Raw genomic sequence first — 27,297 nt, forward strand, 5'->3', positions numbered from 1 at the left:
TTCACAGAGGAAACTCAGGTTCACTTTAGGTTACCACTTGTGGGGAAAAGAAAGAGATCAACCTGTTACTGTGTCTATATAGAAAGAAGTAGACATAAGAGACTCCATTTTGTTCTGTATTTGAGATGCTGTTATCTGTGACCCTACCCCCAACCTTGTCCTTGCAAGAGACATGTGCTGTGGTAACTCAAGGTTTAATGGATTTTGGGCGTGCAGGGTGTGACTTTGTTCCTAGATAAGCTAGGTATTGTCTAAGGTTTCTCCCCATGTGATAGACTGAAACTATGCTGCCAAAAGGTTTATGGAGATGTTTGCATATGCATCTCAAGGCACAGCATTGTCCTTTGAACTTATTCATGTCACAGAGGTTTTTGTTCATATGTCTTACTGCCGATTTCCTCTTTTTTCTTTGATCCTATTGTCCTGCCACTCCCCTGTCTTTAAGATGGTAAAGATAATTATCAATAAATACTAAGGGAACTCAGAGACCGGGGCCGGCGTGGGTCCTCTGTAAGCTGAGCGCCGGTCCCCTGGGCCCCCGATTTTCTTTCTCTATACTTTGTCTCTGTGTCTTATTTCTTTTCTCAAGTCTCTCGTTCCACCTTACGAGAAACACCCACAGGTGTGGAGGGGCAGGCCACCCCTTCAACCACTTGGAGGAATTCACTTACATTCTATTACTTCTTTTGTCATTCCAGGCTTCCTTTTTAGACCCACAGAGTGCCAAGTGCTATAACCCTTCCCAGTTTCCCATAAGCTCAGACTGTGCCTGACATGACTACTCAGAAATTCTATACATGCCACTTCCACTTGGCATTTTGAACTGCATTTCATAATTACATGCTTGAAAACCCTTTGTATGAAAGGTTGCTTTGTGGAAATGAAATTATAATACCGCAGTAAATCTCTAATTATGTGAAAATGTGCTATTCTTATCATCATCTGGTTTTATGAAGTTTTAAGTACACTCTGTTTAAAATTTTATGGTAATGCTGCCTATGTTGTGAGCCCTTTTGTGCCAAGCTTGTTTTAGAAAGAAAAAAACTGTGTGAAAATATATGATCTATAAAATATCCTTGTCACAGGTGTAGCTACTGCCTCACACGGTGCTGAAATTCTGGCTAAAGATACTCAAACCTCAAACACATAGAAGACAGTCACTAGGGCAGAGATAGTTCAAGCAGGTACCCAGAGTTGAGTCTAATAAGGCAATAGCTCAATGGAAACAGAGTTGTATAATACAACTAATTAACCTTTAAGCAGTAATGGCATTTTGGGGAAACACATGAATCTCTGTAACAATTTTTTTTTCCACTGTAAAAATTCATGTGATTTTCAAACTTAACTCAAAACTCATCTTGTAGGTGACTCGATGATGACAATGATGTGACTCTGGTTTGAATTTCACGGATTGTAAAGGACAAAGAAGGCAACTGCATTATCGTGATGAATGTCTATTTAAGATCCCTTTGGTCAGGTGCATGGGTCCCCATTCTATTCGCTGAAATAAATGCACCATCCATTGTTAAGTGCAAGAGATGAGAACATCTGGCTTCAGAAATCCTAGGCCAAAGGCAGATAAATAAACATTAATTCATTTAATATTCAGTCAAACTGTTTTTAGGGATAAAAGTTATTGCACTTTCCTGGCTTAAGTCAACTCCTGAAAATCTCTTGGCTAAGTGACTTAAATAGAAGTTGGTTCAGAAGAGCACTTGTTTATTTTCTCCTTAATGACAGAACACTCCTAGCACAATGTATTGGGTGACTACAGACTGTTCCAAATAGGGTGAGCCAAAAGTCTTACTTTAATAGCCAAGGACAGGGACAGAAGGTACACATATTTGTAGAAATTTAAGTAAATATTACTATGTGTGATATAATGAATAATAAGTGTATTTCATTGGGACTTCAATACCTTTTCATCACTTTTTATGAGGTATGATTCTCTAAAAGATTTGGAACACTAAGGCCATTCCTTGTGGGCTTATGACCAATGTGAATTACAACAACAGAAAACAAAAGATAGATAATACCTTAGTTTAATTCAGACATGTAATGAAACTAGGTTTCTTTTAGCCAATATTTTTGTCCTGTACAAAACTCAAGCATATTCCAAAGTATAGAATACAATGTTTTAAATATTAGGAACAATCTAAGATATCAAGCATGAAACTATGTTGAGAAAGTATTATTTCATGTTGCGTACTGATCCCAAGATTAATCCCAAGATTAATTTTTAAAAATGTAATATCAAAGTGGACTTTAATGTTTATGTTTTGATTCTTTATTTCTTAGGCTCTATGCACCAGTGTCACTGTCCCCTTTTCTATCATATGGAATGGTCACTGGGGAGTAGCTTCACATCAGGCACTACACCTTCAAGCCCCCTTTGTAGCCAGATGGGGATGTGAACCTGTCTGTGCCTGCTGGATGTGAGTGGAAGTGATAGGGTCACTTCTAGCCCAAGGCAGCTGAAAAGCAGGTACATCACTCAACTCTCCAACCACCCACCGTCTGCTGAATGATGTAGAGGACTCAGGCCCAAGGGGATGGGGAAGGTAATATAGCAGGTAGTTAGTCAGGCATGAGTGGGGCAGTAAAGGGCTCCCCACAACCCAGCCAACCGGGAATGTCAGGCCACCATCAGATGATGGTCCGGCAGTTATCGCTGGCTCTCTAAAATGATAATTGGTCACAGCTGATACCAGGGAGAGGCAGTTTCCTGATGGTCCAGCAGTTGTCACACTGATTCTCTAAAATGATAATTGGTTGCAGTCAGCGCCAGAGAGAGGCAATTTCCCAATAGATAAAAATACTTGAAATTGGTAATCAGCAGCTTCCAGTTAAATCTCAGGAAATGGGCAAGTAAGCTCGAGCATGCTCATTAAGAGACAAAATGGCAGAGTATGACTATGACCTTCCAGGGGCATTCCACCAGAAAAGGGAAGAAAGCCTCAGGTGGGCACGCATACAACTTCCTAAACACACCACGCATGCTCACCTCCCAGGTGCAAGGGGGGCACCGTGCATGAGGGTGGCTCACCCTAAGGAAAGAAAGAAGGAAAAAGGGATGCAACACCCCAGAAGTAGGCCAACATATAAAACCCCAAGTCAAAAGGTCAAATGCCACACTTGACCTCCAAGGTCCCTGCTTGGGTCTCTTCCAAGTGTACTTTCCTTTCTTTCCTGCTCTGAAGCTTTTTTTTTTCTTTTTTTTCTTTCTTTCTTTTCTTTTTTTTTTTTTTTTTTGAGACAGAGTCTTGTTCTGTCATGCCAGGCTGGAGTGCAGTGGTGTGATCTTGGCTCACACCTCCCAGGTTCAAGCAATTCTCCTGCCTCAGCCTCCTGAGCAGCTAGGACTACAGGTGCATGCCACCACACCCAGCTCATTTTTGTACTTTTAGTGGAGACAGGGTTTCACCATGGTCTAAATCACTTGACCTCATGATCCGCCCATCTTGGCCTCCCCAAGTGCTGGGAGTACAAGCATAAGCCACCATGCCCAGCCTCTAAAGCTTTTTAATACACTTCCATTCCTGCTCAGAAACTTGCCTTGGTCTCTTTTTCTGCCTTATGCCTCTCAGTCAAATTCTTTATTCCGAGGAGGTAAGAACTGAAGTTGCTGCAGGCCCATACAGATTCCCCTCCGGCAACTCGGGTATTCACCACACCTAACAAAGGCATAAGATGAACTAACCATGGTCCCCGAGTCACCGTGTGCAGTAAAGCCACACACCAACCAGAGTCTCTCACATCATGTTATTAGGTGCATTTATGGCCCTCTCTTTGGTCAACTTATATGGACCACTGCATTTTCTAAGAACTTCCCTATGTTGCCAGCAAGGCCAGGAAATAGAATGCTCCAAATCTCTTTTCTTGAATGGCTCCAGGTTAGAATTTGACAAAGAGAGAAATTCAGATACAACTGGACTGCTGGGCAGAAACCAGGGTCACTACAGTTTCCTGGGGCCAGTGGGGAAGGTAGCAGGGGCAGAGGGGAGATTGGAAGCCATCTGCTTTGCTAATCTGAGGGAGCGAGTAGGTCCCCAGGGAATCCTAAGCACCAAGGAAGCATCCCCATGGGATTTTTGAGAATGACTCGCTTCAAAGTCTCAGGCGGAGAGGTCCAGGGGCAGGTTCCCTGATTTTTGTGGCAGATTTCCTAATTTTCAGCTATTATATAAGACCTAAATCCTTTATGAAACACTTTACACCTGAAATGCTTAGAGTGGCATCTGCTAGTGTTACTGAAGCCTGCAAACTATGAATACATTTCTATGTGTCCTGCTGCTAAATGCTCATTCTCACAAAACTCAACATGCATTTTTGGCTGTGTCTTCTTTTTTTTGAAAAACATAGCCTTTATGAGTACATATTTGACTTTTGCTCTAAGCCATGTCATTGCACGTGCTGTACTAATCTCTATCATTTATGGAGAGCCTAAATCTCCATTTCACAGATACAACGTCAGTTCTTCAAACACACAGGTCCACTTAACATTCTTAGTTTATAATCTGTCTCTGTTTTTGAATACTGAGATAAATCTTTATCCTAATTTTTAGTATTTATGTGGAACCGTTCTCTGTATCAATCAAAACTAATTTGAAGAAATCATCTGTTTAATTCTCACAACACTCCTTTGTGGTAGGCAATAACTAGGGAAGAGAATAATCATTTGTTAATGAGTTTCCCTCAAATTTCAATTTTCTAATTTATGTAGCAGAAAATAAGTGGTAGTCTCACAAACTAATGCAGCTATAAAAATAATAGTTGCTAGAAAACAAAGAAACCTATGTTACATATATATTGGAAAACCCACAAATAAGTAATGGATTTCAGGTTTAAGTAGCTATGAGAGGCAGGACCGTATGGAGAGTAAATATAAAAGAATCAAGTAAAAGCACTTTTAAAATCAATTACAGAATTCTGTAATTTGGTAAATACAAAATTACTATAAAATAAGTAGTTTAACTAAACACAGGCACCTGCTAGAAAATGTAATGACACAAAATATTGTATTTATAAGAATAACAGACATAGACAAAATAACATAAGCTTTACAAAGCATGTATACAATGCAGAGAAATACAACTTTAAAATTATACTGAAGGACACAGCAGAAGGTAAATGACAATGAATATCCTAAACCTGGATTGAAAATTAAAAACCTGATCCACAAGGTACCAAGAAGCCTGTTTATATAAATTAGCCTATACATATAGTCAATGAACATTCAGTGCTCATCCAATGAATGTAAAATCAACATTATTTTCTCACATACATAAGTCGATTCTGAAGTTCTTTGGGAAAATAAGTGTGCAAGAATATGTAGGGCAGTGCCAAAAATTAAGAGTAATAAAGCTGAACTAATTCTACTTGGTATTAAAAACCTAATAGAAAGCAACACTAACTAAAATAGTGTGGGCTGGGCACAGTGTCTCATACTTGTAATCCCAGCACTTTGGGAAGCTGAGGTGAGCAGATCTCTTGAGCTCAGGAGTTTAAGACCCCTCTGTTCAACATGGCGAAACCCCATCTTTTAAAAAATAGAAAAATTAGCCAAGCATAGTGGAGTTCACCTCTGGTCCCAGCTAGTTGGGAGGCTGAGGCAGGAGGATCGCTTAAGCCTAGGAGGCAGCGGTTGCAGTAAGCTGAGATTGTGCCACTGCATTCTAGCCTGGACAACAGAGCCAGACCCTGTCTTAGAAAAAAAGAAAAAGAAAAAAAAAAAGAGAGAGAGAGAAAGAGAAAGAAAGAAAGTGTGACTGACACCAAGGCACAAAGAGACTAAACAATCAATAGAACATAATTCAGGATCTAGAAATAAGCTAAAAAATATAGGAATTTTGTAAACAAAATAGAGTTTCACTTTTAAATCAGCGGGCAAATGTGGGTTAGTAAATAAATGTGATCAAGACAACTCCCTAGCTATTCCAAAACAAAACTTGAATCCACACCTCACCACTCATACTAAAATAAATTCCAGATGTATCAAAAGTCACTTAAAAATTAAAACCATAGACATATTAGAAAAACACATGATATAGCTAAAAATAATCTTGAAATAGGAAAGGCTTTTCTAATTATTAATAAAAAGCTTTATAGGAGAAGACATGTGGGTTCATCAAAATAAAAAAATCTAAACAACAAACAAAAATGTAATAACGGAAAAAAATGTCAAAAACAAAAAAATGTAAAAAACAAGGAATTGGAGAAATATGCCTGAATGACAGACAAAGAGAGAATAATGCCAAGTTCCTTACAGGAACGAGGAATCCAGGGCAGAGAATGTGTGTGTTAAGATCTCAGCTTTGGAGAATCAGGATCAAACAGGACCGCAAATGTGAATTGAAGGCTTGGTCGATACAATTAAGATTAAAATGAAGTGGCAGGTACCCGAAGCAAGTCTGACTGTGGCAGAAGAGGGCTGAGGATTCCCAGTAATAATCAATGTTTACAAGTGAAGAATTTTTACAAGTGAAGAATTCTCCCCAGAAGGTAGGGCCTGGGAGAGTTGGAGTCTGTTTAATTTGGAGTGTATCTATACAAACAGTGGAAGGACAACTGGAGACTTTCCACTGGCCAGCATGTCCTGGGCATGAATCCTTGCGTGGAACTTAATTCCAGGCTATAGAGCACTTCTGAGAACGTGGCCTGGTGCAAGTGTCCCCTCTGCCATCCCCAAACCTTTGTCAACATCACTCACTGAGAAGTCTGGCTACATTGCTTCAAGATGATGCCTCCCAGTTCCCCGGTTGCTACTGTTTCCTTTCACTGTCTGGTTTCCCTTTGAGGTCTTACTATCTGTAACCTTGTATCTAACAAGTAAAGCTGGAGGTTTCTTTCACTCTTCCAGTCACTGGTAAGGATTTTTGCCTGCCCTTGATAATATCGACAGAAGCACTTTAAACTATTGATATGGTTTGGCTATGTCCCTACCCAAATCTCATCTCGAATCGTAATCCAAATTGTAATCCCCATATTTTGGGGGAGGGACCTGGTGGGAGGTGATTGGATCGTGGGGGCAGTTTCCTCCGTGCCGTTCTCCGTGCTGTTTTCACGGTAGTGAGTTCTCACCAGATCTGATGGTTTTAAAGTGTGGCACTTCACCTTTGCTCCCTTGCTCTCTGCCCTGCTGCCTTGTGAAAAGAGGTGCTTGCTTCCCCTTCCACCATGATTGTAAGTTTCCTGAGGTCTCCCCGGCCATACAGAACTGTGAGTCAATTAAACCTCTTTTTTTTTTTTTAATAAGTTACCCAGTCTCAGGTAGTATATACTGGTGTGAAAATGGACTAACACAACTATTAAATTGTTTTGTTAAGTATGATAAAGTCAGATTAAGTTTCATAAATGCAATTAAACTGTGTATTTCCAAAACATGACTGAGCAAGAAAAATCAACAGTTTGCTATCCGAGAAAAAAGTGAAGCAAAACAACTCAAGCTGATCTCATGTCCACAAATAAAGCCACATCTTCATTTTCAGCTAGAGACATTTCTAGTCCAACCAATCCACACAAACGAACAAATGCAATGGCAGAGACTAAGAATTTGGATGTTGCAAGAAGCCCAGCAATTTTAGACACTGAATTGCAAACGATAATAGCATAATTTCATAATAATGGTTACTGGTTATTAAAGTATTGCCCCACCAGGATTTTACCTCTATAATGTGAAACATAGCTATTACAGTAGCAGTATACCACCCTTCATTAGACTATAACAACTAAAGTACTCTTACTATACTTTAATGCTGATATTCTGGATTAATAATATCCTGCATATTAACATGAGAGAAGCATTACAGGACAGAGCACTCCATCTGCACAGAGCCATAGGGAAGCCATAGCTTCCTAATGAGGCAGGGATGGCACCTGAATAGCAATTGCTTTGACATCACATGGATCTAACCTTTCCTGTACTTCTACTCTTTTCATGACAAAAATTCAGAGACACTGCAGGGGAAATGATGGAAACAGTTAGCAAAAACCACCAGCTCCAAGCAATACAAGAAATACTGCCAGCTGCATTTCAGAGATAAACTAACATATTTTGATATGTTGATTAAAGTGGCAATAAAGATGGCCCTAAAGCATGTATGGAAATAGGAAAATGTGGTGCCAGTTCTGACTGGGAGCATTCTAGGGAAAATTTCTAAATCTTGAACCGCAGTTTTTCTCTAAACATCAGGAAATGGTTAAGTCCTAGCAACTGTTACACAGTGTAAACATAATAATTGATAAAATTTTGTAAGAAGAAGAAAAAGTCTATAGCCTAATTATTGAAAAAATGAAGGCAACATTTTTAGTTCACTTTATTATAAGGACATGAATTATATGCACATATATATACATATGGGGATATGTGCAAAAATGAAATTCACTATATACAGAGGTTAAAATTTGAGGTGTACATTTTTTATGCCCTTTAATCATTACTTTTATGGTATCTTAATAAATTTACATACTAAAATTGGCATTTTCTATTTTCTAAAATATGATATGTTATTTACAGAACTGTATTATTTTTACTTTTGGAAAATAGAAAAGGCTGATTTTAATGTATATAGAACAAGAAATGACATAAGTGATAAGCTTTCAGAGATCTGAAAATGATTTAGCAACTTCCTAAAAGTTCTCCAACGATCTGTCAGAGTCCACAGAAGTGGACCACTCCACTGAGAAATACCATGGATAGTCAATGGTGCAGACATTCACCTCAGCACAGGCACTGCCCTGCCACACCTTGTGCCTCCTCCTGTGGGGATGATTGCAAGCATTGCTAATTCTTAGGGTGTTATCAATGTTTATCAAGACACGTGAAGCCTCCTGTGGAGTGGCAGAAAAATTATTGATGAATCTTTGGACAGTCACAATTATTTGACTTTTAGAAACTGCTTACATTTGGACATACTGCTGGAGAATACAAATAAAATAAAAAACTAAGCTAATGTTGGCTCTATTTAGCAACTGTCAAGCAGCATTGTTGGCAACTGAGTTTGGTTAACTGCCTTATCCCAAGCAACACAGCTGGTGACTGGTCCAGATCCTGCATCTTTAAGAAAAAGGAGCCCATGATCATACCAATACCCTTCACAGCTTTTAAAGTTGCAAAAAGTTATGGGAGTGGTGATAATGAGGATGATGGGAGGGCATGGCTGCAGGAGCCTGGCATGGCTGAAATGGAGGCTTCACATCAACCTAATGAGGCCAGAGGATAGAAGATTGAAAAAGGAATGACCATAATCTGCCTGATAACTATGAAAATCCTATCAGAATTTAATGCGCTGCCCATTTTTCATGCAATCCTACATATTACCTATTGCTTTCACACGCAAGGTAAGAGACAGTGGCACACACAACAATGGTTCTGGAGAGTGTTCAGAAGACAGGGCAACAGAACAAAGGAGCAGGATGCAGGAGCTGGGACAGCAATTGTGTGCCAGCGATGCGTTAAATGGGGTTAATTCATCCTGGTCCACTCCCTCCCTCTCAGCACATTCAAGAGAAGTAATATTATCAAGATGAGCTGAGTATACCAGATAAATATTCGACATAAACTCAATTTAGTATTATAAAACTCCATTCCCAGCAGTGAGAGCCCCCAGTGAGAAACAATTCTGACTTTTATTCAAATTGCATAGTTTATTTACCCCAGATGACTCCATTTTGGGATGGAACTCCAAATTAATAGGGCACTTAAAGCATCATTCTTTTAGCAAAGTCAAAAGTGCAAAGAAGATTTTACACATTTGGCCTCATCTTGAATTTGATTAGGGATTGATGCTCTCAGTCGATTATAAATAAATGGTCCGTAGGTCAAGATTATCGTACTAAAGGTACATCACCTAATTTGATTGCCCTCAATGAGGTGCACCTGTCTGCTGTTATATGGATTGGAATTTGGCCTTACAAGGAAAAAAGGCAGCATTTCGAACTTCATTATCCCTCTTGCTTTTTAGTGCACTCTACATTTATTTATTTGCTTTTCAAGATTATGCCCAATGGAAAATGACTTTGCTGAGTCACAGAAAGGTAAATACAATGCTGCTGCTCATCGAGTATTTTTTTGCTGTTCTTTTCTGGATGATTGGACTACTTTCCCAGGATTGACTTTTTAAGAAAGTAATCAACTTTTTTTTTTTTTTAGTGTCATTTATATTTATAGAAAAATTGTGAGGCTAGCACAGAGAGTTTCCATATATCCTACTCTAAGTTTCCCTTATTAACACTTTGCACTAGTATGGTATATTTGTTACAATTAATGGAATATCAATACATTGTTACTAAATCAAGTTCATTCTTTATTCTATCTTCCTTGTTTTTTTCCTAATATTCTTTTTTTTTTTTCTTGAATTCCACCCAGGGTACCACATTCCATTTAGCAGCCATGTCTCTTTAGAGTCCCCTTGGATGTGACCATTAATCAGGCTTTTGTTTTTTGATAACATTGAAAGTTTTGAGGGGTACTGATTAGGTATTTTGTAAAATGTTCCTCCGGGGATTATTCTCGTATTTTGCTCATGATTAAAGAGAATTAAAGTGCCATTCTCACCACATCATATCAAACATATAGCCTATCAACATGACTTACTACCACTGATTGATAGTGACCTTGATCATCTGGCTACTGTAGTGTTAATCTAATTTCCCTACTGTAAAGTTTACTCTATTTCCACTTTCCATACTGAACTCCTATGAAGGAAGTAACTAGGTGCAGCACACATTTAAGGGATGGGATTGATGTACTGCTTCTTTGAGAGCAGAGTATCTACAGAAATGATTTGAAATTCTTCTGCACAAAAAAGACTAAAAAGAGATTTGTCCCTTCTCCCCCATTTATCTATTTATTGAATTATTTTTATCAGTAGAGACTTATGGATTTTTTTTTAGTTTGGGTTATAAGCCAATGCTATTCTATTTTGTTTATCAAATTGTTGCATATATGGCTATGGGAACTAACACTCTATTTCAGAGTGATCCCAGACTCACAGGCCAGCCTACAAGGGACAGGTGTGACGGGAACAGCTCAGCCTTCCCCAGGCCTGCCTCCCTCCCAAGCACATATGTTATCCACATGATCTGTTCCAGTTTTTCAGGGATTGGCACTGGGACTTGGGGCATTGGCTTAGCAGAACAGCGTGTGTCCCTTTGCCAGACCTGTCTACTGTGGGTCTGCAAGTCCCTGGATTTTCACCAAGTTGCTGTGAAAAGAAGACAAACAGATTCAGGAATAGAAGATCTCCCTGACCACCATCAGCATCCTGCACTTTTCCTTCCTATACACTGGACATCCACTCACTACAGCAGGTGAACAGGAGCAAAGATCAACTCAGGTACCCCTCCCACAAGGAACTCTTTTAGGGTTAAGGCAGGCAAGAAATCCTACAGCATAATCACAAGGTTAAAACAAATCCCTAAAGATATTCTTAGTAATTGTGCCTTCATAGAGTCCATAATCCACTTTGAACAAATTAAATCTTCCTGCTGTTAATTTTCAAGGTACCTAAGAGATCAGGTTTGTGCATTTACTTCTATTTTTTTCTGTGCTATTTCAAGCCTCTACTTCATCTTGGTAAAATTCAGAAGGGGACAATGAACAGATAGAAAGCCAATAACATTCTTTAGGATCTTCCAGAGACTTCAGGCTGAAACTATGTTCCATTAATTTTGTTTAAATAGCTTTTGGATTTATTCTTTTTCATAGAATAGAAGTAAAAGTAAAATCTGACATGATATCAAAAATACATTGCTCTCTCAGCCTTTTTTATGTCTTTGCGATAATCAGATTTTTCTGATCTTTTCAGCAGTTCACTAAATATATTACAAAATAAATTGAGAAATGGGAGGATTGAATTACACAGCTGACACCTAAAATGCTAAGTATTCTTAAGATAGGTTACAATGAAATAGACTTGTTTCAAACCTTACCTAGAGTGACCAGCAACCTATTCATCACCTGTAATTCACTAGATCAGAAATTGCTTTGCTTGTAGTTCTTTTCTATTTATTTATTACAACCGCTCTACTATAGCAAGCCATGAGAAATGGTGTTAGATCTTGACATTTTTTTCATACCTCCAGGGTACTTTCTAACATGCATCAAATTCAGATTTAATTAATTATGTGAATGATGTAAATGTGAAAATAATTTCCTGCTCTTGATATATCATGTGATGATATAAAATTATCATCTCTTGCAATCATGTGATGATATAAAATTATTTGTAGATTTATTAGTGCTTCTTAAATTAAAATTATGTTTAGAAGCATTAAATTATGATTGATTTACTTCTGGTTAGTTAGATATTATATTATCTTATATATTAAATATATTTATGAATATACAATATTATATATGATTTACTTAAAATTACAAACATACTATATCATAATAAACTTAACAGACTTTATTAATATACATTATATAATTTATAATTTATTTTTTTAAGTGAAATTAAAATTAGAAATGTATGCATTGCAAACAAAGGTTTTTCTTCTTTAGGGACAATTTCCCCAAAGAGGCATTTCCAATGTGGATGGTGCTGCTATGAATACTGTCATGTCAATTCAGTGAATACTGGTGTCGTTCTACTGATTGAACTAAAAAGGGTCAAAGCAAATCAGCCTTTCAAAAATAATAATGTGGACCTAATTTCACTCCATTTCTCTTGCTGAGATTTTTCTACTATTGCAAAACAGTTATAAAATGTAAGGTACGCCTGTATTTAAAGTTTAATAAGTATTGATTCACCATCAAAACTTTAAAGAGTAAACATGTGGACACATGCATGCACAAGTATTGCCTAACTAACTGATGTTTAAACACATTGTGATGAGTTGTATCTTGCTGGTTTTGTAGACTAGATCTGGTTAACTGCAAGACAATCTGTAGCGACATGATGTAATTAACAGTATCACAAAACAAAGAGTGAGTTGTGACAAAAATCCTGAGTAAATACAGATTACATAGATCCTTTATTGTTTTAAAAGATTACAAGATTAAAGACTTTTTGAATAATAATTTTAGAAAACTGAGTTCTTATATGAGTTAAACAAGGGCCTATGTATCAATTTGAGAACCAAAGAGATGCCATACTTATTGTGGCTGACGTACTGTGAAGGTGGCCCCTTTTCCTTCTCACCGCGTGGTGTTACTCCCTATGCAGTCTACTTCCCCTGGAGTAGGACTAGTTTGAAATGAGTAGAACATGGAAAAGATGCTAATATATACATGATTACGTGTATGGGATTATGTTACATAAAGCTATGACATCTGTTTTACTGAGAGGCTCTTCCTTGCAGGCTTTGAAGAAGCAAGCTACCATGTTGTGAGCCGCCTATGGGGAATGCCACAGGAAAAGAAATTGAGGTGGCCTCCCAGGTGACTGAATGCCACCAGCAACCATATGAGCAAGGAATTAAATCCTTCTCCAGATGAGCTTTCAGAGATCACAGTACTAGCAGGCATTCTGATTATAGCTTGTGAAACCCCGAAGCAGAGGACTGAACTAAGTGGTGATTCCTGATCGACAGTGTGAGAGAATAAATATGTGTTGTTTTCTATCAAGATCACTAGGGTATCTACCTATTAATAACTATCTGGCTATCCATCCATCTACCTATCTAATTTATTGTTCTATCTCTATCTCTATGAATAAATTGACTTGTATCTATCTATCTATGTATCTATGTATGTATGTATGTATGTATGTATGTATGTATGTATGTATCTATCTATCTATCTATCTATCTATCTATCTATCTGCCTATCTATATCTCTATCTCTACCTCTATCTCTGTCTATCTCTCTATGAAAAAATTGGCTCTATCATCTCTCTATGAAAAATTGGCATCTATCTATCTATCTCTGTCTCTATCTCTCTCTATCACTCTCTATGTTTTTCTCTATCTCTGTGTGAAAAAAATTGGCTTGTGCAACTGCAGGGGCTGCCAAGTCTAAAATCTGTTGAGTAGTTTGCTAGCAGGCTGAAAACTCTAGGGCAAGAGCTGGTGCTTCAGTCTTGAGGCATAATTTTTTCTTCTTCAGAGAAACCTCACTTTTGCTCCTATTGCCATCAATTGATTGGATAAAACTCATCCACATTATAGAGGATGATCTCCTTTATTTGCAGTCAACTGATTGTAGATGTTAACTTTCTACATCTATTGTTGTGTTGTTGACAGTAGCACCTAGATTCATGTTTGGTTATATAAGAGTAATTGGCCAGCCATGTTTGCCTATGAAACTGACCATCACCCTAATCACACATGGTTTCCTCTGGCTACAGATAGATGTGAGAAGCCCACAAAGTATGTCTGTGCCTCTGTGTGTGTTCTTTAGGAAGGGGTGTAAAGAGTATTTATTTCAAAATTATCTTTAAAAGCTTAACATTCATAAATATATAAAGCACCAATCCAGGTAGATTGTGAAACTCTAAAAAAATGACTGAGTCAAAACAAGTGTTGTTACTTTAGGAGGTAAACATGCTTTAGCATGTTTAGCACCCACATGATAATAATGATGATTGCGAGCATTAATGTGGATACACAACAGTGGCAGCAGCAACCAGGCTCATGTATCTGACCTGAAGGATGAAAATTGGCAGTGTCCCTAGAAATAAGAAAATTTAAGGATAATTAGACCTGTTAGTAATTTGCTTGTGATAGGTCAGGGAAGTAGGGCAGTACATATGCTGAACTCCCTCTCTTCCACCAGGAGAAATTCACTAATTTGAGTCTTCAAGGTTTGCCATTCAGAAAGAGTGTTTTTAAATCAAGATTGCAATTTAACCACTAACTCATTGACTCCTTCATTTATCATTAACTGATTCACTTATTTATTACTTACATTAAATAAGACCCTTATATTTAGTTACCCATGGTACTGACCCAGAGGGAGGACAGCAGAATTAGACCCAAGTCCTGCTTTCATAAATGCTCCCCTTTGGTATTTAACACTCTAGTGGGAGAGAGAATTAAGGAAGCATGTGGTTGAGCCAGATTCTGATCAAGGTGATGCAGAGACAAGTTAGCTGTGCCAGGGGCAGGGAAAATGAACATTGCCTCACTTCCTTCTGGGATTTGTCTTGGGTCAGTGGGAAGGCTTCTCTGGATGAGGCAACACGTTTATCTGTGTAACCCTGGCCATGAGACCTGCATTCTCTCTCAATCCTCATGGCCTGAGACTTCATTAGGAAGACTGGAGACAGAGACTTAGAAAAACTACAGGTGAACAGTCATCACTTGGAAGATGCTATGCCACTTTTATCTGTTTCATTATTTCCTGGCCCTAGAGCACTATATCCTGGTCACTAAATGGAGTGAACATTTTCTGAGTTCAGAAGTCTGAAATATCTAACACAAATCTAAACTTCCAATGGATTTGAGTAAAATTCCATTTGGTGATCATGCACTTATTCCTACAATTTTAGCTTGAGTTATCCTGGCTGAGGCATTATTTTGATAAATGGCCTGGCAATTGGTTCCCCTCTGATGGTCATATACATATCAGAGAAAACACTATTCATTTATATGTGAACAGGCAAAGAAGAAATTCAGGTTTTAGACAAATGTGCCAATTGTGAAACATCTCATGTGGACATCATCTTAAATCTCTGGGTTGATTCCAAATGAATCATCTGCTCAGTTTTGCCATGAACCTACTGTTCAATATGTTTACAAATAAAAACGTGAAATGCATGTAGTCTATCAAAAGATAACACCACGTTTCCACCGCCACCCAGTCGTTTCTTTCTCCCATGTCTTCGATTTCTCTTTATCAGCTTTTGCTCTACCCGAGAGAGAGTATCGAATATAAAAACCATATGTCTTGTATTTTGTTTTGAAATAAGCAAGAATTCTAATTAGCAATGATCCATGGTAATAGTTTTAAAAATATTTTTTCTCATTAAAATTAAAAAGAATTCAATCTATTTGATTCAACACGCAGATGGATGTCTGCACACATTCTTCCTTATTGCTTTATTTTTTATTATATAATTTCATTTTAAAAATCTAGTTTATTTTTGTTCACAACTAAAAATACTCTCAGAAAAGCTGAACAAAACTCTGTGAATATTCTTTGTACACATGAGGACTACAGTGAGTGTTTTTCCCAAACCAGCAGAATAAAAAAAAATAAAATTATCTACAAGTTAAATTATGAAAGATTTATAAAATGGATGAAAACAAGAATTTATAAAAAAATTATCTTACTGAAAGAGAATCGTAAGCCAGACTTCACTGTTGCTAACTGAAGGAACTGAGGTATCTAAATACAAAATTTTTCCTTAGAAATGGATTTTGCAAAAGAATGAATGACCACTTAATGGCCAATTGTCCATTACCCATCTGGGCTGGTCTTCATGATAAAATCACAAGAGGGCAAAGATCGTCAGCACTCAATGCTCTTGTTGTGCCCAACCCTGCCTTATCCTGCTGTCCACCTGCACTGCAGAGGAGTGTGCATACAAAGGACAATAGAAAAAAGCAGTATCATTTACTTAATATCTGGATAGTAAATAACCCTATGCAAAACTGTGGTGAATACACGGCAGGATTCATGGCTTAAGCTCAATAATGAACCAGGGCATTTTTTTTTTTTTTTCATTTCTCTTGCCATCTAACCTTTGGGAATATACCACTGGATAGCCAGAAGGAATTGAGAAGGGGAGTTGGAGTTTTGTCAGAGCTCACAGGGGTCTCTGATTCCACCTATTTCCCTAGAGACAAAAATGTGTGTGAGATCTGAATATTTACTTTTAATGCCCAGTGACATCCCCATTAGACCTAGTGTCTCAATGAAAGCTTTGGAATCAAATCAGATTGCAGATAGCACACTGAGACAACAATATAAGATGCAGACCATGTCATCTACTTTTTGTAAAAATACTATTGATGTCAGTGTATAAAATAGTTACAAATGTAATTTATCATATGTAACTCCTGTATGTACGAAAAAATCCTGATGTGTAAGAATAAAATCTAAACTGTCGTGATTTGTTTTCTCAGAGAAAAGAGCATGTGATGAAAGACTCTCCAATTCTGCTGTATCATCTTCTTTGTATCACTTGAATACTTTAAAATTTACGTCTATTAATTCATAAATATTGAATGCCTACATCAAAAATTCTAAAAGAGCACAAATAGACAATCTAAGGTCACACCTCAAGGAGCTAGAGAAACAAGAACAAACCAAATCCAAACCTAGCAGAAGAAAAGAAATAACAAAGATCAGAGCAGATCTACACAAAATTAAAACAAAAAAAATACAAAAGATAAATGAAACAAAAAGCTGGTTATTTGAAAAGATAAACAAAATTGACAGAACATTAGCGAGATTAACCAAGAAAAGAAGAGAGAAGATTTAAATAAGTTTAATTAGAGATGAAACGGGAGATATTAGGACCAATACCACAGAAATACAAAAGAATATTCAAGGCTGCTATGAGAACTTTTAGATGCACAAACTAGAAAACCTAGAGGAGATGGATAAATTTTTAAAAATATGCAACTCTCCTGGATAAAACCAGGAAGAAATAGAAACTCTGAACAGGCCAATAATGACAGTGAGACTGAAATGGTGAAAAACAAAACAAAATGAAAAAATATTGTTAACAAACAAAAAAAAAAAGGAAAAATTAAGGACCAGATAGATTCATAGCTATTAGACATTCTAATAATTGGTACCAGTCCTACTGAAATGATTCCAAAAGATAAAGAGGGAATCCTCCTAAATCATTCTATAAAGTCAGTGTTACCCTAATTCCAAAACCAGAAAATGACAGCAAAAGAACTACAGACCAATATCCCTGATGAACATAGATGCAAAAATCCTCAACAAAATCCTAGTTAACTGAATCCAACAGCATATCAGAAAGACACTACATCATGATCAAGTGGGTTTCATACCAGGGATAGTTTAAAGTACACAAGTCAATAAATGTGATACAGCACATAACAAGAATTAAAAACGAAAATCACATGATCATCTCAAAAGATGCAGAAAAAGCATTTGACAAAATTCAGCATCCTTGTATAATTAAAGTCTTTAGCAAAATTGGCATAGAAGGGACATAATTTAAGGTAATAAAAGCCTTCTACAACAAACACACAGCCAACATTATACTGAACAGTGAAAAGCTGAAAACATTCCCCATGAGAACTGGAACAAGGCAAGGATGCCCACCTTCACCACTTCTATTCAACGTAGTACTGGAAGTCCTAGTGAGAGCAATCAGACAAGAGAAAGGAATAAAGGGCATCTAAATCAGTAAAGAGGAAGTCAAAGTGTTGCTGTTCACTGATGATATGATCATATACCTAGAAAACCCTAAAGACTCATTCAAAAAACTCCTATATCTGATAAATGAATTCAGTGAGGTTTCAGGATACAAAATTAATGTAAACAAATCAGTAGCACTGCTATAAACCAACAGTGACCAAGCTGAGAATCAAATCAACTCAACCCCTTTTTACAATGGCCTTAAAAATAAAATAAAATAAAATAAAATACATAGGAATACACCTAACCAAGGAGGTGAATGACCTCTAAAAGGAAAACTATAAAACACTTCTGAAAGAAATAATAGATGATGATGACACAAACAAATGGAAACACACACCATTGCTCATGAATGCGTAGAATAAATATTGTGAAAAAGGTCCTACGGCAAAAAACACTCTATAAATTCAATGCAATTCTCATCAAAACACCATCATTATTCTAGAGAATAGTGAAAGGAACTAGGAAAAAAATCCTAAAATTCATACGGAACCCAAGAAGAGCCCACACAGTCAAAGCAAGACTAAGCAAAAAAGATCAAATCTGGAGGCATCACAGTACTTGACTTCAAACTATACTGCAAGGCTATAGTCACCATAAGAGCCTGGTACTGGTATAAACATAGGCATACAGACCAATGGAACAGAATAGAGAACCCAGAAATAAAGCCAAATACTTACAGCCAACTGATCTTTGACAACAAACAAAAACATAAAGTAGAGAAAGCACACTTTATTCAACAAATGGTGCTGGGATAATTGGCAAGTCAGATGTGGAAGAATAAAACTGGATTCTTCTTTCTCACCTTATACAAAAATCAACTCAAGATGGATAAAATACTTAAATCTAATACCCGAAACCATAACAATTCTAGACAATGACATTGGAAAAACTCTTCTAGACATTGGCTTAGGCAAGCAAATGCAATGAAAACAAAGATAAATGACTTAATTAAACAAAAAAGTTCTGCCATCAAAAGAAATAATCACCAGAGTAAACAACCTACAGAGTGGGAAAAAATATTCACCAACTATGCATCCAACAAAGGATTAATATCAAGAACCTATAAGGAATTCAAACAAATCAGCAAGATAAAACAAATAATTCCATCAAAAAGTGGGCTTAGGACATGAATAGACAATTCTCAAAAGAAGATCTACAAATGGACAACAAATATATGAAAAAATGGTTGACATCACTAATGATCAGGGAAATGCAAATCAAAACCACAATGTGATACCACCTTACTCCTCTAAGAATGACTATAATTAAAACATCAATAATAACTTTCTGTCTCATTGATCTGTCTAATGTTGACAGTGGGGTGTTGAAGTCTCCTATTATTATTGTGTGGGAGTCTAAGTCTCTTGTAAGTCTCTAAGGACTTGCTTTATGAATCTGGTTGCTCCTGTATTGGGTGCATATATATTTAGGATAGTTAGGTTTTCCTGATGAATTGATCTCTTTACCATTATGTAATGGCCTTCTTTGTCTCTTTTGATCATTGATGGTTTAAAGTCTGTTTTATCAGAGCTTAGGATTGCAACCCCTGCTTTTTTTTGTTCTCCATTTGCTTGGTAGATTTTCCTCCATCCCTTTATTTTGAGTCTATGTGTGTCTCTGCATGTGAGATGGGTCTCCTGAATACAGCAAACTGATGGGTCTTGACTGTTTATCCAATTTGCCAGTCTGTGTCTTTTAATTGGAGCATTTAGTCCATTTACATTTAAGGTTAATATTGTTATGTGTGAACTTGATCCTCTCATTGTGATTTTAGCTGGTTATTTTGCTCGTTAGTTGATGCAGTTTCTTCCTAGCATTGATGGTCTTTACACTTTGGCATGTTTTTGCAATGGCTGGTACCGGTTGTTCCTTTCCATGTTTGGTGCTTCCTTCAGGATCTCTTGTAGCGCAGGCCTGGTGGTGACAAAATCTCTAAGCACTTAAAAAAAAATCAATAATAAATGTTGATGGATGTGGTGAAAAGGGAACCCTTTTACACTGCTTGTGGGAATGTAAACTACTACAAGCACTATGGAAAACAGTATAGAGATTCTTTAAATAACCAAAAATAGATCTACCATTTGATCCAGCAATCTCACTACTGGGTTTCTATCCAGAGGAAAAGACGTCACTATATGAAAAAGACACATGCACATGTATGTTTATAGCAGCACAATTTGCAATTGAAAAAATGTGGAACCAGCCCAAATGCCCATCAACCGGCGAGTGGATAAAGATGTGAGATATATATAACTCAGCCATAAAAGGAATGAAATAATAACATTTTAGTAAGCTAAATAGAGTTGGAGACCACTATTCTAGGTGAAGTAACTAAAAAATGGAAAACCAAACATCGTATGTTCTCACTTATAAGTAGGAGGTAAGCTATAAAGATGCAACGACATAAAAATGATACAATAGGCTTTGGGAATTGGGAGGGAAGGATAGGATGGGGTGATGGATAGAAGACCACACATTGGGTACAGTCTACATTGCTTGGGTGATGCGTGCACCAAAATCTCAAAAATCACCACTAAGAAATTATCCTTGTAACCAAACATCACCTGTTCTCCCTAAACCATTGAAATAATAAAAAAGAAAAAATAAATAAATAACAAATCACAAATTGGATCTATAATTTTGAAAGATTCATTAAAAGTGTTAAAATAGTACAAATACTATCTTATTCTCTTATATCCTATAATGATGGTAGATATTTATTGTACTTATTCATTCATTTATTCTTTAAAGAACTTTTGTTCTCCAAGGTAACATAGAGACATAGATTATAAGTGTTATGAAGTATCTCTTCAAGCCATGGTGAAGTGTTCTACACCTGAGAAATGGGACACAAAGTTGAGATACAAATTAATTTCACATTTTCAACTTATATCTGCTTTTAAGGACATATATGGCAGTGAAAATTTGGTAATACAACACTTTAAAAAAATTCTGGGACTTAGCATGGCTGATTTTCAAGGTGGGTATGTAAAAATATTTTAAAATGAAGCGCTATAAACTCATCACTACTTTTTATTTTCATTTTATTTTTATTTTGGGAGATACATAGTAGAGGTACATATTTATAGAGTACATGCAATGTTTTGATACAGGCAAGCACCATGAAATAAGCATATCATGGGGATATCCATCCCCTCAAACCTTTATCCTTTGAGTTACAAGCAATCCAATTACACTCTTTATTTTAAAGTCTACAATTATTATTGTCTATAGTAACCCTATTGTGCTACCCAATAGTAAGTCTTATTCATTCTATTTTTTTTGTATGCATTATAAGCTCATTATTACATTTTAAATTTTTTTATTTTTAATTTTGGTGGATACATAGTAGGTATATGTATTTATGAGGTACATGAGATGTCTTGATATAAGCATGCAGTGCACTGTCATCACATAATGGAGAATGGGGTATCCATCCCCTCAAGCATTTACCCTTTGTGTTAGAAACAATCCAATTATACTCTTCCTTATTTTAATCTGTACAATTACATTATTACTGAACTAGAGTCATCCTGCTGTGCTATCAAATACTAGGTTTCATTCATTCTTTCTAGCTACCTTTTTTGTGCCTATTAGCCATTCCCACCTTCCCCTCACCACCTCACTACCTTCTCAGCCTCTAGTAACCATCTTTATGTCCATGAATTTAATTGTTTTGATTTTTAGATCCCATAAATAAGTGAGAACATGTGATGCTTGTCTATCTGTGCCTGGCTTATTTCATTTAACATAACAATTTCCAGCTCCATCCACGTGGTTACAAATGACAGAATCTCTCTCTTTTTTTTTTAAGACAAAATTTTGCTCTTGTCACCCAGGCTGGAGTGTAGTGTCACGATCTTGGCTCGCGGCAACCTCAACCTCCAGGGTTCAAATGATTCTCGTGCCTCAGCCTCCTGAGTAGCTGAGATTACAGGCATGTGTCACCATTCCTGTCTAAATTTTGTATTTGTTTAGTAGAGATGGGGTTTCTTCATATTGGCCAAGCTGGTCTCAAACTCCTGACCTCAGGTGATCCCCCTGACCTCAGCCTCCCAAATTGCTGGGATTACAGGCATGAACCGTGGTGCCTGGCTAGAATCTCATTCTTTTTATTGGCTAAATAGTTTTCCATTGTGTATATGTACCACATTTTCTTTATCCATTCATCTGTTGGTGGACACTAAGGTTGTTTCCAAATCTTGGCTATTGTGAACAGTGCTGAAACAAACATGGGTGCGCAGAGATCACTTTGATCTACTGATTTCCGTTGCTTTAGGTGTAGACTCAGCAGCAGGATTGCTGGGTTGTAGAATACATTATTACTTTTTCAGTATTACTATTATAGCATTTCAGGGAAATAATGGCTATGGTCATTATTTATAAAACCTGTCTCATTCTCTGAGCAGTGTCGCTTTGTTAACTGTGGTGAAGACTAAGCAAGGAGACATCATCTGTTACTTCACTGCCATGCTACTAAAAAAAATACATCTTATTTATTAGAATTAATAAGGACCTCAACATTTTCAGTGTACGTCGAACCACAAATGAATTTAGGAAGTAATGCTAGAGTATATCAGAATACAGCCTGAACTTGGTATTTTGTTCAAATGACATTTGCTTATTCTGTGACTTCAAGTTACTGCAGTTCATTGAATTTCACCTCTTCCCTAAAACTCATTGTATGAGTCAGATAAATTGGAGGTTCCGACACACTCTATGGAGTTCTGACACACTCTAAATCCTCAAGTGTGAATCAAAAAATGCCAGTTACTATTTTATTACTATTGACTTTTATAATGTGTTATGAGATTCTTCTGTTTATCTTTTCTTTTTAAAAATTAATATTTTAACAATATATAATTAGAGGATTATACCTAAAATACAATACTATAAAAATTGTTTTACATATTTTGCTCCATCAAGGCCATCTTAATCATACACGAAAATTCAATATTTCCTCCCTCCTTTCCTTTTCTTTTTTCTTTCCTACGGTCATCCGCCCCATTTCCTACCACCTTCCTAATACCTTGTTTCTGAAACCCTGTGTTTTCCTGAGGCCCTAGGAGTTACACTGATGGAATTTTTTTTTTTTTTTTACTTTTCATGGACGTTTCATTTTCATGATAGCTGATGAATGTGATATTTTTCTTTCAATTGTGAACATGTTGTTGACATCTGTTCTGCAATAAATGACTTTAAGTGCTGCAATTAAACCTTGAAACAGCCTGCTGCACTATGCCATTGCTCTCTCTACAACACCAACTGGGCATATAATGTCCTCTACCACTGGGATTAGTACTCTTATTTCTATCTGTCAATTATTTAGTATTCTTCATTTTACCTGGGCGGATAATAACCCTAATATAGTTGCTTTCAACAGCAGTGCATTAAAATCTTGTGAAACATACTACAAATTATAACCAAGGACATAAAGAAAAATATTACACAAAAAGTTGAACACAATGGAAAAAATTAATGGGAAAGTTGAATGAAATTTTCCAATAGCAATGTCAAGGGAGATAATAAACATTGGTCAATCTCATACTTTAGTAACATCAGAGAACTGCGTCAGCCTCTCAGTATAGATCACCACATTTATGAGTTTCCCATCACAGATTGAATATTTTGCTAATTGTAAGTCCTCATGTAACAAACACATTTTTACAGTTATTTACGATTATTATAATAATTTGAAAATTCTTTATCTCACTGAATATTAAATTTTGGGAATCCCATGCAAGAAATAAGAAGCAGCCAAGTCCATTAAAGTATTCTTTGAACTGCAAATTATTTCAATATTCCATATGGTACTCTTTCACTCAGTTCTAATTCCATATAGAAAATTGTTACTGAAATATAGTCCTCAATAGTAAATAATTTTAGTTGCATACACCATGATTTTTCAGTAAAGACAAAAAGAATATACTGGATTGAGCCAAAGAAAATATCAGAAAATGATATATTCCTAAGTGTAACAGTGTAATAATATTCAATTCATATTATACCTGTGAGGGATTCCTATGAAATTCTATTTTTCTTTTTTCTTTTTGAGACAGAGTTTCACTTTACCACCTATTCTCCAGTGCAGTGGTGTGATTTTGGCTCACCACAACCTCCATCCCCTGGGTTCCAGCGATTCTCCTGCTTCAGCCTCCTGAGTAGCTGGGATTACAGGCACCCACTACCATGGCCAGCTAATTTCTGTGTTTTTAGTAGAACGGGGTTTCACCATGTCGTCCAGGCTGGTCTCAAACTCCTGACCTCAGGTGATCCACTCTCCTAGGCTTCCCAAAGTGCTGGAATTACAAGCGTGAGCCACCACCCCCGGTCTAAAATTCTAATTTAATAGTAACTCTGGTCCAAATAGAATAGAAAACAATGTGAATTTTTTTCTTCACCTCCCAAAAACTTTGTTCTCACCAGTTTTTATTAAAGAACACTGTCCCCAAAAACAGTGTGATAATTTTCTAAGTGTTCACATTCTCACATATGTACCAGGAATAGTAAAAATAATTTTTTCTACACAAAGAAATACTTAAAATAATGTCAATTTTCCTCTAATAGGTTACTTGAAGAAATCCTTCAGAAATCTAGTATGCACATTAATTGAAATGAGTGCCATTGGTTCAGTGGATAATTCTGAGGCTTAGGTAAAGACAGGATCCTCACATTTGAAGATTCATTCTGGCCCTTTTGACACTGGTCTGATCATTGTTCTCAGTGGAGTCTAGTTCTTTGGATGTTTCTGAAAGTTTGTAAGAGTGAAAGTATGCAACTACTAATGGGTATATGTTGCTCAATAATTAAACTCAGCTAAATAAATCATAGCCAAATCTTTTAACTTATTACATCCATTCAAATGTTCAAAATAATGCTTAAAATAAATGATTACACAAGAATTCATAAATGATTACACAAGAATTCACAGGAGTGGACTGAGAATCGTATTTTGATTATCTTGTTGATGATATAATAATAATTTGGCATTTATTGGATGCCTATTCTACTCCAAGTACTATGCCTTGTGATTTATAAACATTTTGTTGAGTCCTTAATTTAACACTTTATGAGTGAAGTTGATTTCCACACTGATGCTTGCAGAGTACATGACACTTGCTGGAAAATAGCCAGGTCGGTTGCCAATTCAAGATTTTATAAAATCCATGGAATCCACCTTAGGAACTAATTGCACCTGTAGTTTACCTTCAAAAAAGTCAGCTGGGTTGATCGTCTTCACAAATGACTAATGTAAACATTAGTGAGCCCACAGATTTGTCACTGAATTTATCCACAACTATTTTACCCATTATTCATGATGAAGAAAACTATTTATACATAGAGCAGAACTTAGTTTTCAAAAGGATGTAAAGGCAAATTCAGGATGAAATTGAAATTACAGAAAAAAAAATGTACACCAGGAATCTGAACTTTCCCTTGTGTGGCATTAGTGAGGGATCATTGAGATTAAAGCCTTTAGAGGAAAGAGGCAGAGGAAGATATTGAAGGAGGACTCTCCAGTGAACACCCCCCAGCAGAAACATCAGTCTTTGATAAGCCTATCATCATTTGGTGAGGTAGACACTTCTAAACCAGACAAGACTGCTTGGGACTGATTGTGAGTTACTCCATGAAAGAGGAGAAATGGCTTGAGAATTTGAGCCAGTATAGTCAAAGAAGAGCAGAAAGAGTTAAACAAGAGAGAAGGGGACTTTCCCCAACCTCTACAGATAACTGCATCGCTTCCCACTAGCTGGTGGATGGTATCAGTTTCGTGAATAGTACCCACAAGAGTGCAGTTATGAACTTCAAAATGTAGTTGATTAATTGGAGGCAGTGAGAGGGGCAGCAACAGCAACTGTGTCCTCTTGCTACAGAACATGAAGGGAGTAGTGAGTGAGTTACTGAGTCATGCAAATTTGTTTTTTCTTCAAGGTGGAGGATTAAAATGACCCAGAATAGCTGCTACCATAGAGGTCTCTATTATGTTTATACACATATGTGAACTATGCTTTATCAAAGAAAACCAATAATTTTCAGATTTCAATAAGATGATAACTTTTCAAGAGAGAATGAAGACGAACGGTAAAAGATGACAGGCTTATGAAAATGAAAAGTTTGAGTCATATTGTCTGTAGCTCTGATAATTTAGAACGTTTTAGCTTTTTCATGTTTTTAAATATAATATCCCAGACATGAAAACATTTTTATAAAGTAAATGTTTTATTTTGACTATCCTTCTCTGTATTACTATCATTAAAAAGCATTTCTAAGCATTTATTTTGGCAGGAGCTATCCTAACGTCATGAAAACAGAATATTGTGGACAGATCTTTACCCTTTCAGGATTTTTTTTTTTTTTTTTTTTTTTTTTTTTTGAGACGGAGTCTGGCTCTGTCGCCCAGGCTGGAGTGCAGTGGCCGGATCTCAGCTCACTGCAAGCTCCGCCTCCCAGGTTCTCGCCATTCTCCTGCCTCAGCCTCCCGAGTAGCTGGGACTACAGGCACCTGCCACCTCGCCCGGCTAGTTTTTTGTATTTTTTTAGTAGAGACGGGGTTTCACCGTGTCAGCCAGGATGGTCTCGATCTCCTGACCTCGTGATCCGCCCGTCTCAGCCTCCCAAAGTGCTGGGATTAGAGGCTTGAGCCACCGCGCCCGGCCAATCAGGATTGTTAATGACAAGAAAAAAGCATAAAAAGAAGTGATCTGCGGTACTAACTTTTCTCATCTTTCTCTAAGCCTACTCATTTTAGTGTTTATCAGACAGTAGAGGAAGCATGCATAAGCCAAATGCACAAACACACACATGTAAGTATCACCAGGATACCTATGAGTCAAATTATGTGACATTTGAGACTGATTTTTCTGTGTCAGTAAATGGCAATAATACCCACCTCATTCTTAGGATTCTTGTGAGAATTAAAGATAGCACAGGCTTAATAAACACTTGGTATTTGCAGTCAATTCCTACAGGGAAAATGATAAAACTGTGGTTACTCTTCATTAGCT

At 36.8% G+C, this 27,297-nt stretch overlaps 1 long non-coding RNA gene across 1 annotated transcript in view; it reads left to right on the forward strand.

Annotated features, from left to right (window-relative positions):
- Positions 1-17,636, forward strand: part of LOC102133425 (uncharacterized) — a 150,568-nt gene extending 132,932 nt beyond the window's left edge. The window contains exon 3 of the long non-coding RNA XR_012414506.1: positions 17,014-17,636. This is a non-coding gene — a long non-coding RNA (uncharacterized lncRNA). The remainder of the gene's footprint in view (positions 1-17,013) is intronic.
- The last annotated feature ends 9,661 nt before the right edge of the window (positions 17,637-27,297 follow it).

Source organism: Macaca fascicularis, chromosome 6 (genome assembly GCF_037993035.2).
Source record: "Macaca fascicularis isolate 582-1 chromosome 6, T2T-MFA8v1.1".
Taxonomy (NCBI): Eukaryota; Metazoa; Chordata; class Mammalia; order Primates; family Cercopithecidae; genus Macaca; species Macaca fascicularis.